Source organism: Rhinolophus ferrumequinum, chromosome X (genome assembly GCF_004115265.2).
Source record: "Rhinolophus ferrumequinum isolate MPI-CBG mRhiFer1 chromosome X, mRhiFer1_v1.p, whole genome shotgun sequence".
Classification (NCBI taxonomy): domain Eukaryota; kingdom Metazoa; phylum Chordata; class Mammalia; order Chiroptera; family Rhinolophidae; genus Rhinolophus; species Rhinolophus ferrumequinum.
Window position 1 is genome coordinate 111,315,701 of NC_046284.1, and position 14,082 is coordinate 111,329,782.

Below are 14,082 nucleotides of genomic sequence, written 5' to 3' on the forward strand. Positions count from 1 at the left end.
TTGAGTGCTCAGTAAATACTCAGCAGGGGGACTAAGGAAGCCCGTTGGTGGAAGAGTTCGAGATAGTGGAATTACAAAGCATGTTTCCTGAGGACTGTTGAGCTTCCCAGTGCGTTCTGCTGGTGTTGACTGAGTTGCACTCATTTGCCCAGTTGTTCCCTAGTAAGGAGGGAATGGCTCTGAGGTAAGGCGAGGTCCCCTGCTGTCCTTTGGCCCGCACATCTTCCATCCCCTGCCCTGGATCGGGAGAGTGTAGAGGTGCAAGCTGGAAGTTCAGGGGAGCCTTCCCCCAGGGCCCAGAGTAGTGGGGTGGGGAGGCTGGGTAGGAAAAGCTGAGAGTAGGCCCCTAAGGAATCAGAGTTCCTCATCCTTTCTCCAAGTTGCATTTGAAACCATTCTTGAACACTTTAATCCTGAAACTGCTTGGACCTAAAAAGAGCAAGTTCAGTTTGTGCATGTGTGTTAACATCTGCAGTCCCTTTGGCGACAGAAGGATGCCCGGGGCAGGAGGGAATGTCACAAAGCTGCGTTTGGTCTGGGGCTTCTGGCTGTTTTCATGATGGCACTGTAGGACTTTGACTTGGCAGGACCTTCAGGGCAAACTGCTGAAAGGGAAAGCTTTCTCTTCTGATGTCCCGACCCTGGTGACATAACTGGTCAAAGCCTGTCATTTCTGTTTTTAACCCTTCTTCCACTCCAAGATTAAAGGACGTTTTCCTCTCATCCAGATGCCCCATCTTCTGCAGTGGTTTGTTTTTTAAGAGAACACCTGGTCTTCAGTAGTAATTATACTGATTGACTTATAAAACAGGATTTGCAGGGTTATATGGGCGGGCAAAAGATGGGGATTTGGGGGCGGCGTGCTGGTAAATAGCCTGGTGGGCCTTGATGGGAGGACTTAACAAGCTATAACTTGTGCTCAGCCTAGTAAATGCTCATGGGGCATTTACTGCCCCATGACGCTGCTGACGATACTGCCTGGTTGGGGTGGGGGGCTGTCCGTGTGCTGAGTTGGCTCTGGCAGCAGCTCAGGGATTTGAAAACTTCCCATGGTCCTGCCCTCCAGCCTCCTTCGAACGAATTACACCAGAGGAAGGAAGAGGTGAGGGGTGAGGGTGGCTGCCCTTGGGGCGCTGTGGCCCAGAAGAGCTTGCTCATTGCCCACCTGACATCTGAGGGGAACACCTTTGAACGTGGAGTCTGGCTTGGCATCTGACGCTCTGGGGCAGGCGAGGTCTCAAGGTCCCCTCTTCCTGAATGTGGGCCTGATCTGATTTTCTGTCTGGAAACATTGCTTTCCTCTTGCGTAGGGAGCTCTCTTTCTAAAAGCCTGGTGGTTAGCAGAGTTCAGATCGTGATTTAAGTGAAAGAGAAGCAGGTGTGAGTGAGCCGCACACACACAAAGCGTTTGACGGAACAGCTGGCAGCAGTCGTGCCAAATGCCCGTGATCCCTTGGAATGGCGGGGTCTGTCCCCAGGGTACAGAGCTCCTGGCTGGTACTGCGTTCATTCCCTATCTGAAAATACACACTTTTCCTCTTGATGCCAAATAGGCTGATGTCCCGTAGCCCCTAGACAACCAGCCCCGTGGAGCACTTCTTGCTCCTTTGTCATCTCACCCTCTTCATTTTTACTCTCCCTTGTGCATTTGTGTAATAATAGCTCTATCGAGACGACATTCACGTACCACACATTTCACTCATTTAAAATGCACAAATCAGTGGTTTTCAGTATAGCCACAGAGTTGTATAATCATCACTACCATCAATTTTAGAACATTTTTATCACCCCACAGGCCAAGCCCATCCCCATTCGCTGCCATTCCCCATCCCCCTCACTGCCCACCCCCAGGCCCTGGCCGCCACCCATGTGCTCTGTCTCTGTAGAGACCGCTAGGCTTCTGCCGTGGCGGCCTTCAGCCTTTGGTGCACATGTGTGCTTGCCCAGAAGTCCTTGAGTCGGCGGGGGGGGGGGGGCGTCTTCATGCATCAGAGGTTTAGAAACCACCATTCTGCTGCACGCTCCATCCTGCAGCTCCGGGACTGGCTTTCCCCCCAAAGCCTGCCTTTTGCCTTTTCGCCTTCTGTGCATCTCGCTGTGCTGCTCCGGGCCTGCCGAGCTTCAGAACCTGGAGCTGGCCTGCGGGGCAGTCTGTAGTCACATCCTGCACGTGTGTTCATTTTAGCTCCTCAGAGAGGAACTGTTGCTCACTATTGAACACCAGTACCATTATAAGCCCTTGTCACACGTTATTTTACTGTATTCCTCACAAACACCCTTATACTGTTTTTATCCTCATTTTAGAGGTGTTTCAATTATGCATTCCTGTGAAACAAACCACTGCAAGCTTGTTATTTGTCATGAGTCTGGGGGTTGGGTGGGCTCAGTTGCGCAGTCAGTGGTTCTTTTGCTCCATGTGGTGTCAGCTGGAGTGGCGCATGCTGCTGCAGTCGGCTAGGAACTCAGTGGGTGTGAAGTGTCCAAGAAGGCCTCATGGTCCACGTGTCTAATCACAGGGACACTGTCCCGGGCTCCGCTCCACGGGGCATCTGCACTTCCACAGTGAGGAAGCAGAAATTGCCTCTACTCTTAAGGCCTGGACTTGGGAGTCCCAGAAGGCCGCTTTTGTTGCATTCGGTAGTCAAAGCAAGTCATAAGGCCAGCACTGATTCAAGGAGAGGGGACATAGCTCCTTGCTAGGAGTGGTAAGCGCCGACTGGGAGAGGAGGAAAATCTCTTTCAGGAGATTCTCTACTGCAACAGGTAAGTCCATTGAAATTAAGAGAGGTTAAGAGATTTATTCAAGGCCATACAGTAAGTAGCAAGCCAGGCTTCACACCCAAATGTGTTTGACTCTAGAGATAAGTATTTTTAACTTCATGCCGCTATGCCTTCCCAGATGGGTTATAACTAAGTCCTTTCCTACCTGGGCTGTACCGCCCACATCTTCTGTACCCCTCTCAAAACTAGCTCAGTTCTATCGATCTACATTTTATAAGGATTTTGTGTACCTTTTCCTTAGGACACAGTTGTTTTTCTCCTCAAAGGTGACAGGACCCTCATTTCTTAAAATTACAGCAAAAATTTTATTAACTAAAATGCTTAGAGGAAGAGAAGTTCCTTCCATTTAACAGAATTTTGGTTTGCCAGGAATTAATCCCCCACCCTCTCTGTACCAGCCTTTCTTGTTGGGTCTGGAAGATCTGCTTAGTATACTTTCCTGTTGTGTGACACTGCACGGGGTGTGACTGAGGACCGCGGCTCTTGCATCATCAGTCTGGAGGGCCTGGGGAAGGTTCTCATGTACTCTAGGCCAGTGTGTCTCAACTGACTCTGGGGCAAGACCAGTTTAGGGTGTGTTTTTTTTTTTTTCTAGTTTCCAATCTGTTGTTGACCAGTATCTTGGTAAAATACAATAAAAAGACTTAACTAGAAAAATAAAATGTAAAAGACATGGAAAATACAAGTCCCAATATTTAAATATTAGATTACATTAGATATTAGGTTCCAAGGTATCAGTGGATGTCAGATTACTGTGTGAAATTGCTATAAATGTTTCGAAATGCATGCTTTCAATTTATGTTCTTATTGCGGATGGTAGCAAACAGTAAAGAGACTGGCACCATCCACAGGCCACACTCTGAATAACCCTGCCCTGGGCCAGCATTTCCCAAAGGCTGTGGTACACAGGAAGGTTTTAGGTGACACATAGACAGTTATCTCTTCAATTTTAGACTAAAAGTTCTGTGGATTCCGTAATTGTATTGTAAAAATACAACTAGTACATCAAACTGTAATTTCATGAATATTTTCAGAATGAGTAAAAATGAAAAAAAAAACCTCAATCTAAAGAAAAAGACTAAATGATAGTATAGGCTGGTGCTGGCTAATGCAAATAGAATTCTAGCCACATATGTAATCCTAAATTTTCTAATAGTAGGTACATTAAAAAAAGTAAAAACAAACAGGTGAAATTAATATAATATAATTTATTTAGCCCAGCACATCCAAAATATTATCACTTCAGCATATAATTAATATAAAGAATTATTAATGAGCCGTCTTACATTCTATTCTTTGCACCAAGTCTTCCAAAATCCTGTGTATTTTACACTTCCAGCATGTCTCCATTTGGACCAGTCACATTTCAAGTGCTCGGTACCCAACAGTGGCTAGCGGCTAGCATATTGGACAGCACTGATCTGGAACATTTCCATCCTGGCAGAAAGCTCTCTTGGGCTAGAATGAGCCCCAGGGTAGCATAGGGCCCGGTGGTGTTGCGTGTGGTCAATGCGCTGCCGAGTGTGGGATGAAGCGCAGAATGTGTGCTGTGGTCTTCAGTGCGACGGGAATCTGCATGGGTGTGCTTAGGAGAAATGGAAAGAGGCTCTGATGAAATGGTCTTCCCTGCCTACAACAAGGCAAAGCAGGCCTCGAGCCCCAGGCTCTTGTGGAGCGAGGCTGCTTCCACTTTCCCCAGCATGGGCACGTGGTGAGGTCCTCGCACCGATCGTCGTCTTGGGGACCTGACAGGCTGCGGAAAGGGGGTAGACTTGACTTGGCGGTCATTATTGAGCTGTACAGAGGGAAAGCGTGGTGTGATACTGATGGAATGGCGGGAGCAGAGGGTGGTCGTAACTGGCTCCGGGTCTCCCAGGTTCTGTGTTGGGTCCAGTGGGAATCTAGTCTGCTGGGGGGCGGGGGGGGTCTGTCGAGCTGGGTTGGGATGGGCTCTGTGAGGTCGTCTGGTCATTTCCCCCCAGGGCTGGTGTTGTGCCTACCCAGCATTTGTTCACAGAAGCCACTTGCTGATTGTGATCAACAAGTTCAGGTTGGCTGACAGGACAGACGCCCTAACTCTGGGTACCACATTATTGCGCGGGCAGTTCCAGTCAATTCAGGGGCTCGTCCCGCCTCCCCTGGCCTAGGTTCGATGATGTGAGACAGCGGCACGGGCCATAGAGGAACTTACTGAGCAGGGCCAGTGAGCCAGCACTTGCTTGCAGGGCCTGCAGGACAAGTCCCCGCCAGGCCCAAGGTGTCCCCCTTCTGAGCAGTTGGTCTTTCTTCCCCTTTGTCGCTGAGTCATTAAGAGTTAACTGTTGGTTTAGCAAGTCAAGCAGTGTGAACCCCGGTTGATAGGGTAGATATATTGGAGTAACTTTCTTCTTGGCTCCATTTTTCTATGCCTACTCTTGTTTGTTTTTTTCTTTCTCGCCCACTTTTCATATTTATTTCTACTGTATTTTATGTAAGCAGAAGGAGGGAGAAAAGGAGGGCATAAATGAATACCTGAAATTCAGAAATACAGAGCAGGAAAGGCCCCTGTAGCTTGAGTCTTTCACCAGGCGCTTAAAGACCTTCATTAAGCAGGGCTCTGCGTCCCTGTTTCAAAACAACACTTTAATATGTGCCCTTCACTTGAAATAATCCTTCTGAATTGTAAACTGGGCAAAACAGTTTTCTCCTGCTGTGCTTCTGTTTCCCCCATTTCCCCCAGATTCCTGTGTGTTCTCTTCCTATGCTTGGGGGTAGTGTTGCCTCTTAGGAGATTTTCCTCCTCTCTACCTTATTAATTTTGTGTGTTCAGTTCTCTTGAGCACCAGTCAAGGGTGACAATTGGTGGTGAAATATTGTGACAGCCTTCAGTGGAAGCTTTCTTCACACTTGGGTAACTTTTCCCAGTGGAGATACGTGTTATGAACAAAATTTAACAGTGATCATTTTCATTAGGTAAGTAACCAATATTATGTAAGTAGTTTTAATTACATCTTCAGACTAAAAGCTCTCTTTAAAAAATTAGTTTTCTAATTGCAGTTTTCTTACTGCAAAACATGTTCCTGCTCTCCTTTTTTACCCTCCTCACCCACCCAAATTTCCACTTCACTTGATTTTGTTTTCATCAGTCACAAATTACTTCTAAAGAATAATTGCTTCTTATTAATGGCCCATTAATTTCCACATACCCTTAATCCTCTGGGATGAGAGTAACTCTTTTGATAGCAGAATAGTCAAGAGAGCGAAATGGACTGTTTACCCTGTTCAGCTTTCATTTCTCTTGTCTTTTTACTTTCTCTCATTTTCGACTGAGGGACCCAAGAAGACTCAGTGCCTTTCTACTAAGGAGTGTTGAATGTACTTTGTGGTACATGACTTTATCTTTATTAGTTAAAAATTAAAGGATTCTTACCACTTTGGCATGTAAAGATGATTTCAGAGTGAGTGCCTCTTAAAATCAGGCCAATTTAAGGAGATACCACATATGAGGTATAGGGCTGTCCAATAGAACTTTCTGTGAGGATGGAAATGTTCTGCGTCTGTTCCATATGGTAGCCACCAGCCACATGTGGCTATTGAGCATGGAGGAACTGAATTTTTAATTGTATCTGATTTTAAATAATTTGCATTTAAATAGCCACATGTGGTAGTGGCTCCTGAATTGAACTGTGCAGTTAACTAGATGTTGACTAACCTTGTCAGATTAGGATCAAAACTGAGGAATGACTTTCAAGCCTCCAACAAGTCACTTAAAACCCCTCTATTCTTGGTTTTTCCTCTGAAAGTGCTGGTATTTGGCACCTGTCATTCAACCACTCTCAGATGTGTACAGGCCACCAAGAACAGAACCAGCAGTTAGCTCCTGTGTTTCATACCAGGTCTGTTAGGGCTGCTATGAAACCTGATAACCAAGACTTATTTTTTGGCTCCTGGTGGCCCCGGGCTGCCCATAGTCAGCCAACCCCTGTCTGTCCCTGCCTCTATTTTGGTTACACAGCTTGGTTGGGGGAAAACCCAGGTTGACTTACAAGGTATTACCAAACCATTAGATGGAACCGTTGGCTGTACAGGATTTGGGTGGGCTGTGGAGAGAACTTTTCCAGTGAGAGGTTGGTGGGGCCTGAGACCCGTGGCAGAAGGTGAGGTCGGCAAGGGCATTTGGGGAGGGCATTGGCCACCACAAGTGAACGAGTCATGTTCCCTCTTGTCGAGGACAGGCTCACTAACATAGATAAGCCTTAGCTCTCTCGTTCCGGCTTGTTCCTCACAAAGTGTGGCCTCAGGTGCTGGCCTGTGAGAAGAACTCGGTTGCTGGTTGCTTGTCTGAAAGTACAATGTACACTAGGTAATCCGACTGGTGCTTTCCAGCTCTGAGATGCTTTGATCCCCCACTGCCCGCCCAGGAGGCAGAGGGAGGGGGATTCTGGTCTTCACCCGTTAGCAGAATCACCGCAGCCTCCCCCACCCCTCTCCCATTATATCCAAGATAGGGAGTTCTGCCTCCTTCATCTCCTTCATCTCTCGTGTCCCCATCCTCATCGCCAATGCCAACGTCAGACCCTGTCATCTAGGGCCTGACCATTATCATAAGAGCCTTAGTTAGGGGTCTCTGTCCCTCTGTCCAGGTCACCCTCCCTGTCATGGATTCATCGTGTCACTCTCTGGCTTAATCTCCTCTGATGTCTGCCTAGCATGAGTACAGACTAACTGCTGTAGGGTTTCCCAGGCGTGTTGGGACGGGGCCCCCGCTGACCCCTCCAGCCCCCTCTCTCTGGCCAGCGACCACCCCGTTTGTAGTGTCCAGCACACACTGCACCAGCTGGCACCTCACTGCCCATGTGTGTGCTCTTCCCTGGGCCCAGAATCCCCTTCTTCTCTGTGTCTGCCATCTTCATCCTTCAGTGCTTGGCTTACACCTCACCTCTTCCCTAAAGCCTTCCCCGACCATGCACACTTTTGGTGGTGTTTTCTTTTCCATTTTCCATTATAGTGTTGATAACAATGCTGATGAAGGTAAATAAAATCATGGGCAAATAAACTTGGGGTTGGCATTTGGAAACGAAAATTCACAGATCTGAAGCATGCAGTCTGATGAATGTTTACACCTACACTCGTGTAACCAAGACCCAGATCAAGAAACTAAACATTTGCAGTGCCCAGAAGGCTCCCTCAGGCCTCCTCCTAGACAATAACTCTCGCCAAAGGCGACTTGTTCTCATCTCTTTTCACTATGGATTAGTTTTGCTTGTTTCCGAATGTTATTAAAATACATTCCTGTAGCAGGTACATTGTTATTTTGGCAAAATATACATAACATAAAATTTACCATTTTAGCCGTTTTTTAAGAGTACAGTTCAGTGGCATTAAGTACATTCCCAATGTTGTGTAACCATCACCACTATCCATTTCCCGAACTTGTTCATCAAGTATATACTTTTTTGTGCCTGGTGTTTTCACTCAACGTTATGTCTGTAAGTCTCACTCATGCTGTTGTTGCAGACCTCAGGATCTCATTTCTTTTTATTTCTGAGAACTATTACATGTTGTGACTGTACTGCAATTTATTTTATCCATTCTCTTGCTGATGGACAATTGGGTTATTTCTGGTGTTTTACTCTTTTGACTAAAACTGCTATGAACATGCTTGTACATATCGCCTGGTGCCCACACAGCTGCATTTCTGTTGCGGACGTAACCTAGGAGTGGAATTGCTGGGTCAACTTTAGCCGATAGTGCCAAACCGTTTTCCACATAGTTGGAAGTAGTTTCCTATCGCTGCTATAACAAATTAGCGCAAATTTACTGGCTTATAGCAACATGAATTTATTATCTTATAATCTGGAAATCAGAACTCCTAAAATCAGGGTGTCAACAGAGCCTTTCTGGAGATTCTAAGGGAAAATCTGTTCTCTTGCCCTCTCTAGCTCCTAGAGGCCACCTGGCTCATGGCTCCGTCCTTCATCTTCAAGGCCAGCAGCGTGTCACCTGCCAGTCACTCCCTCCCCAACTTGCTTCACTATCACATCTCTCTCTCATTCTTGCTCTCTTCCCTTGTGATTACGTTGGGCCCACCTGGAAAATCCTGGATAATCTCCCATCTCAAGAACCTTCACTTAATCACATCTGCAAAGGCCTTTCTGTCATACAAGGTAACATTTTCACAGGTTCCAGGGACTAGAACGTGGACGTCTTTGGGGGGGCATTATCCTGCCTACCCAATATGATCGTACCATTTTGCATTCCCACCAGGAAATCTTGAGACTTCCAGAACCGCCACATCTGTGTCAGCATTTGGTATTGTCAGTCTTTTTAATTGGAGCCGTTCTGGTGGAGATGCGGGGACACATCTCCAGCCACCATGCCAAGCATAGTGTCTTCCCTCGCTCTGATACAGCTTTACGGCAACAGTAGTATAGTTACCAATATTTGTGTACAAGCCTCTGTCTTGGCCAAACGGTACACTTCTTCATGAGGCAGGTCGTATAGTAGCTGGTTCAGTAAATGCTCCTTGGATAGCAAGAAGTGACCGAGGACAGTTTTCAACAGAGAAGCAAATAGAACTAAAGATGGAAAGCAAAGCCTGTGCTTACAACGCCATCTCTGGCTCAAGGTAGGGTTTCTCTCAAATAAAAATAGGACCAGAGCAAAGAACCTGGTTTCGAGCTTCTGCAGGCTGTTGTCTTTCCCAAGATAGTTTATCTATAAGTGAGTAATGCCCTGGAAGGAGACATGGGCCCCAGCTCCTGAGGGCGTTACTTGGAATGACTTCACTGTGTATGTAAATGAGAGGGGGAAACGCAGGCTTCTGGGGAGTCTGATCTTGGACCTTCTGCAGAGACTCAAATTTTCCTCTTCCTGGACTCGGCTCATGTAGCAACGCACTGCAGCTTTTCACTTGCAGAAGGAAAGACTGGAAGGTACGTAGGCTTTTCTAGATCTCCGGGAATGTCATATGTGTAGACTTAAACCCGCTTTGGGAACGTGAGGCCAGAATCTCTGAGGATGGTAAAGCCAGAGTAGAAACAAATTTCCACTGCCCCTGGCACAGGGTGGTGGGTGCAAATGTCTTGGTGCCTCGGAGACAACCTTGAAAGGAGGGATTTTATTAGACAAAATGTAGACAGGAACGTGGATTCCTTTGGAAACATCCTGATGTCAGTAACCACTTTCTATGTTCTAGTTTGTTCCCCAGTTTACTTTGCTGGGCATACACCTGGTTTCAGGAGGGCTATCAGGTTTCAGGGCCTCAGTCTTATCTTTTTGGGCCACTGAAGTGTTGGCAGCATTCCTATAGCTTGGCATTACTTTGACCCTCTGGGGTGTGGTGTGTGTGTGAGTGTGAGTGTGACAGAGAGAGAGAGAGAGAGAGAGAGAGAGAGAGAGAGAGAGAGAGAGAGAGAGAGAAACCTTGCTATCTGTGTGGCAGAGGACTTCGGCCCTCACCAGAAAAATCTCCGTAGTCAAACAAGACCTGCCTGGTCGATATTTAGATCACAACGGAGTCAGCCTTTTGAGAAAAATATTGTCTCAGTGTAGGAGTTACTGTGACGGGCCTATGCTGGGGTTATTGGTCCCCTTTAAAGACCTACTGACTGTCACAGCTTCAGTGATTTGAATAATTACACAGGTGATTCACAGGCTGATCTGAAAACAGGCCAGCTGTGCCAAAATGGAGGCACGTCCGGACCTTGAGTGGTGTGGCTGGCACACACGCCAGGAGGGTTGCGCTAGGCGGAACGGCCATGGCCCTGTGTTAATGGGGTCCCAGTGACTTCCTCGACGTCCTCTCCTCTCTGCCTGTTGTCTTCCAGTTGTGGAGAAGGTCAAGTGTCTGTATTCCTGCTGAGCACTCTCCCTCTAGGACTCAGACCCAGCTCCCTCTCCACTCCCCATCGTCTTGGTCCAAGGACAGGCTTCCCCTGGACTTCCCCTTTGAGGGGATGGAGAGAGAATGTGGGGTTAGCTGCCCCCTGTACACAGGTGTGTGGTAACTTTTTCCAGGACAGAAAGCGGATCTTCTCTCTACATTCTCTGAGGCTTGGAAGGGTCCTCCTTCCCTCCTGGGTCCAGAAGTCTCTTCTGTTCATACAGACACGTCTCCTCGAAAGGTCTCTCCGCTTGCTGTGCCTTCTTGGACAGGCAGGACCACCGCTCACACCCTTTTCCCAAAGCCTCCCAGTCTCCCGGTTCCTTAAAGCCTCCTAACGTGACTTTCTGTCTGGTGTTTACACCTGTGACATTGGTGTCGCTCTTCTCTAACCTTTTGCACATAGTGTTGCGTTTTTACCTCTTTCCTCAGTTAAGACTTTACTGATGAAATATCCCCTCACACCTGTCAGGGTGGCACTTATCAAAAAAACAAAAGACAGCAAATGCTGGCGAGGAGGTGGATAAACCGGAACCCTTCTGCGCTGTTGGTGGGGATGTCAATTGGTGCAGCCACCATGGAAAACAGTATGGAGATTCTTCAAAAAATTGAAAATGGAACTACCATATAATCCAGCAATCCTGCTTCTGGGTACATAGCCAAAAGAATTGAAATCAGGATCTCAAAGACCTATTAACACTATTCACAATAGCTAAAATATGGAGACAACCTAAATTTCTATGGACAGATGCATGGATAAAGAAAATGTGCTATACACACCCACACACACCCACAATGGAATATTATTCAGTCTTAAAGAAGGAAATTCTGCAATATGTGACAACATGGATGGACCTTGAGGGCGTCATAAAATAAGCCAGTCACAGAAAGACAAATCCTGCATGATTCTACTTATACGAAGTATCTAAAATAGTCAAATTCATAGACTCAAAGAGTGGAAAGGTGGTTGTCAGGGCCTGGGGGAGGGGAAAGGGGGAGTTACTACTCAGTGGGCAAAAGGTTTCAGTTAAGCAAGATGAGTACGTTCTAGAGGTCTGTGCAGCATCTTTCCTGGAGTCAGCAAGACGGTACTGTGCACTTAGAAGTTTATTGAGAGGGAAGATCTCATGGGAAGTGTTCTTACCACAATAAAATAAAATTAAAAAACAATTTTTTTAAAAGAATTTACCACTCAAGACTTTAATCTGATCAGATAGTGGCTTGGCCACTAACTAGCTGTGGGGTCAGGGGTTAGTTTCTTGGTCTGTTCTAGCCTCAGTTTCTTCCTTATAAAATGGGTATAATAACAGAAAGTCCTGATGGGGTCAGCAGGAGGATTCTATGAGGTGATGCACGGGAAGCGCTTGGCACAGTGTCTTGCACACAGCTGGTGCTCTACGAGGTGGCACAATCACGTGCATTGAGTGCAAGGCCCCAGACCCATGTCTATGGGCACAAAAAACATTTTTGTATGTGGTATACATTTATAGCAATATATTTATACACTACTTTTGCCTTCTGAGGAGCTAGTGACCTACTGAAAATAGGCTTTCTCTGACTTACTATAATCCAAGGCTAACACTGAAAAGTACCATAAATGTTAACAGAAAAATGGACCATGAGGCCATAGACGAGCAAACAGTTAATTCTGGCTGGAGGACTGGGGACAGCCTTCGTGCGTGTGCGTGTATGAGGCCCGTTCTCACTGACATTGCGGTGCCCAGTGGGTAGCAGGACAGCACTATCCCGTGCTCAGCGGAGAGTTGGTGCAGGACTGCCTTTGGCTACGCTCTCCAGTTCTACACAAGAGTGGTGCTTCTTCGCCCCCCTCAGAGCTTAATTTATGTATTGCAATTCTTAAAGTGTATGCTTGTGCCCTACCTATTCAGGAGCCTGTCCAGCCAGTGGCATGCCTTTTCGTCTTCCTTTAAGTATGTCAGGTTCTCTCCATTGTCCTAGGTGAGCTTTCTCTGCCTACTTTGTGCAGTTAGGACACAGGAGAATAGAGGGACTCGTTTTTTCCCCCTACCCCTCTTTGATGCCCACTGCTAGGTGCTTCACCCCACAAAAGGGCTCAGAGCTCAAGAGGAGACCATCCAACTTTCTGGAACTGTGGAAACTGCATGTGGCTTTTGGCAAGATAAGAGAGTTGTGTGGCAAGCTGTAAGTTTTTAAGTTTAGGATTTTGAGTCTGTGCTGGCCCATATGGCAGCCAGTTGCCACGTGTGTGGCCATTTAAATTAACAAATAAAATTTAAAATTCAGCTCCTCAGTTGCACTAGCCACATTTTAAGTGCTTACTAGCCCATGTGGCTAGTGGCTATTATATTGGACAGTGCAGATAGGGAACATTCTCGTCATTGCAGAAAGTTCATGGGATAGCGATGGTCTAAAGGGTTATCTTACAGTTGTAAGCTCCTGAGTAGAGAGAGGAAGACATACATGTTCATCTGTCTTACAATGGTTTTAGTCCTTCCACCTGACCAAGTTAGATGCATAAGCATACAAATCTTAACTGCCTGATCAGCCGAAACTTGACTTAAGCTATGAAAGTGTTTTGACCTCAGATTTGTCATCCAAAAAAACTGTTCACTTTCTGAAGTCTTTTTTTGTGCTGCCTTATTACCCTGAAGCAGATATCAAGTATGGATTCTTAGATGAGAGGGCCCTGATTTTTTTTTTCTTGAATTGTCTTTTATTGTGGTAAAATATACTCGTATATAACATAAACGTTACCATTTTAACCATTTTAAATGTACAATTCAGTGGCATTAAGTGCATTTACAATATTGTGTAACCATCACCATTGTCTATTTCCAGAACTTTTTATCATACCAAACAGAAACTCTGTGCCCGTTAAATAGTAACTTCCCATTACCCCCTCCCCCAGCCCCGGGTAGCAACTATTCTGTTTTCTGTCTGCTAGGTACCACATATAAATGGAATCCTACAATATTTATCCTTTTGTGACTGGCTTATTTCACTTAGCATAGTGTCCTCAAGGTCCATCCATGTTGTGACATGTGTCAGAACTTCATTCCTTTTTAAGGCTGAGTAATATGCCCCTGTATGGATAGACCACATTTTGCTTATCCACCCATATATTGATGGACACTTGGGTTGCTTTCACCTTTTGACTATTGCGAATACTGCTGCTATGAACCTGGGTGTACAAGTATCTCTTTGAGTCCTTGCTTTCAAATGTTTGGGGTACATACCCAGAAGTGGAATTGTCAGGTAATATGTTAATTCTATGTTTGGCCCTGATTTAAAAAAAAAGTTTAAAAATTATTATTAAAATATAATTCATATAACAAATTTCACCCTTGTAAAGTGTACAGTTCAGTGGTTTTTTCCCATATATTCACAAGGTTGTGCAATCATCTCCACTAGTCACTGATTTTTATAGCCTCTTAGGAACCAGAGGGGTTGGGAGA

At 46.1% G+C, this 14,082-nt stretch overlaps 1 protein-coding gene across 9 annotated transcripts in view; it reads left to right on the forward strand.

The window, feature by feature from the left end:
* The window catches only part of MAP7D2 (MAP7 domain containing 2), a 91,770-nt gene that overhangs the window by 3,665 nt on the left and 74,023 nt on the right, over window positions 1–14,082 (forward strand). Inside the window, exon 1 of one of the 9 annotated variants that reach the window (XM_033115151.1) lies at window positions 9,581–9,695. The exons of the other annotated variants lie outside the window; for them this stretch is intronic. The gene's annotated coding sequence lies outside the window, so the exon portion shown is untranslated. Of the gene's footprint in view, window positions 1–9,580; window positions 9,696–14,082 lie in introns of those variants that run through there. 9 annotated transcript variants of the gene reach the window in all.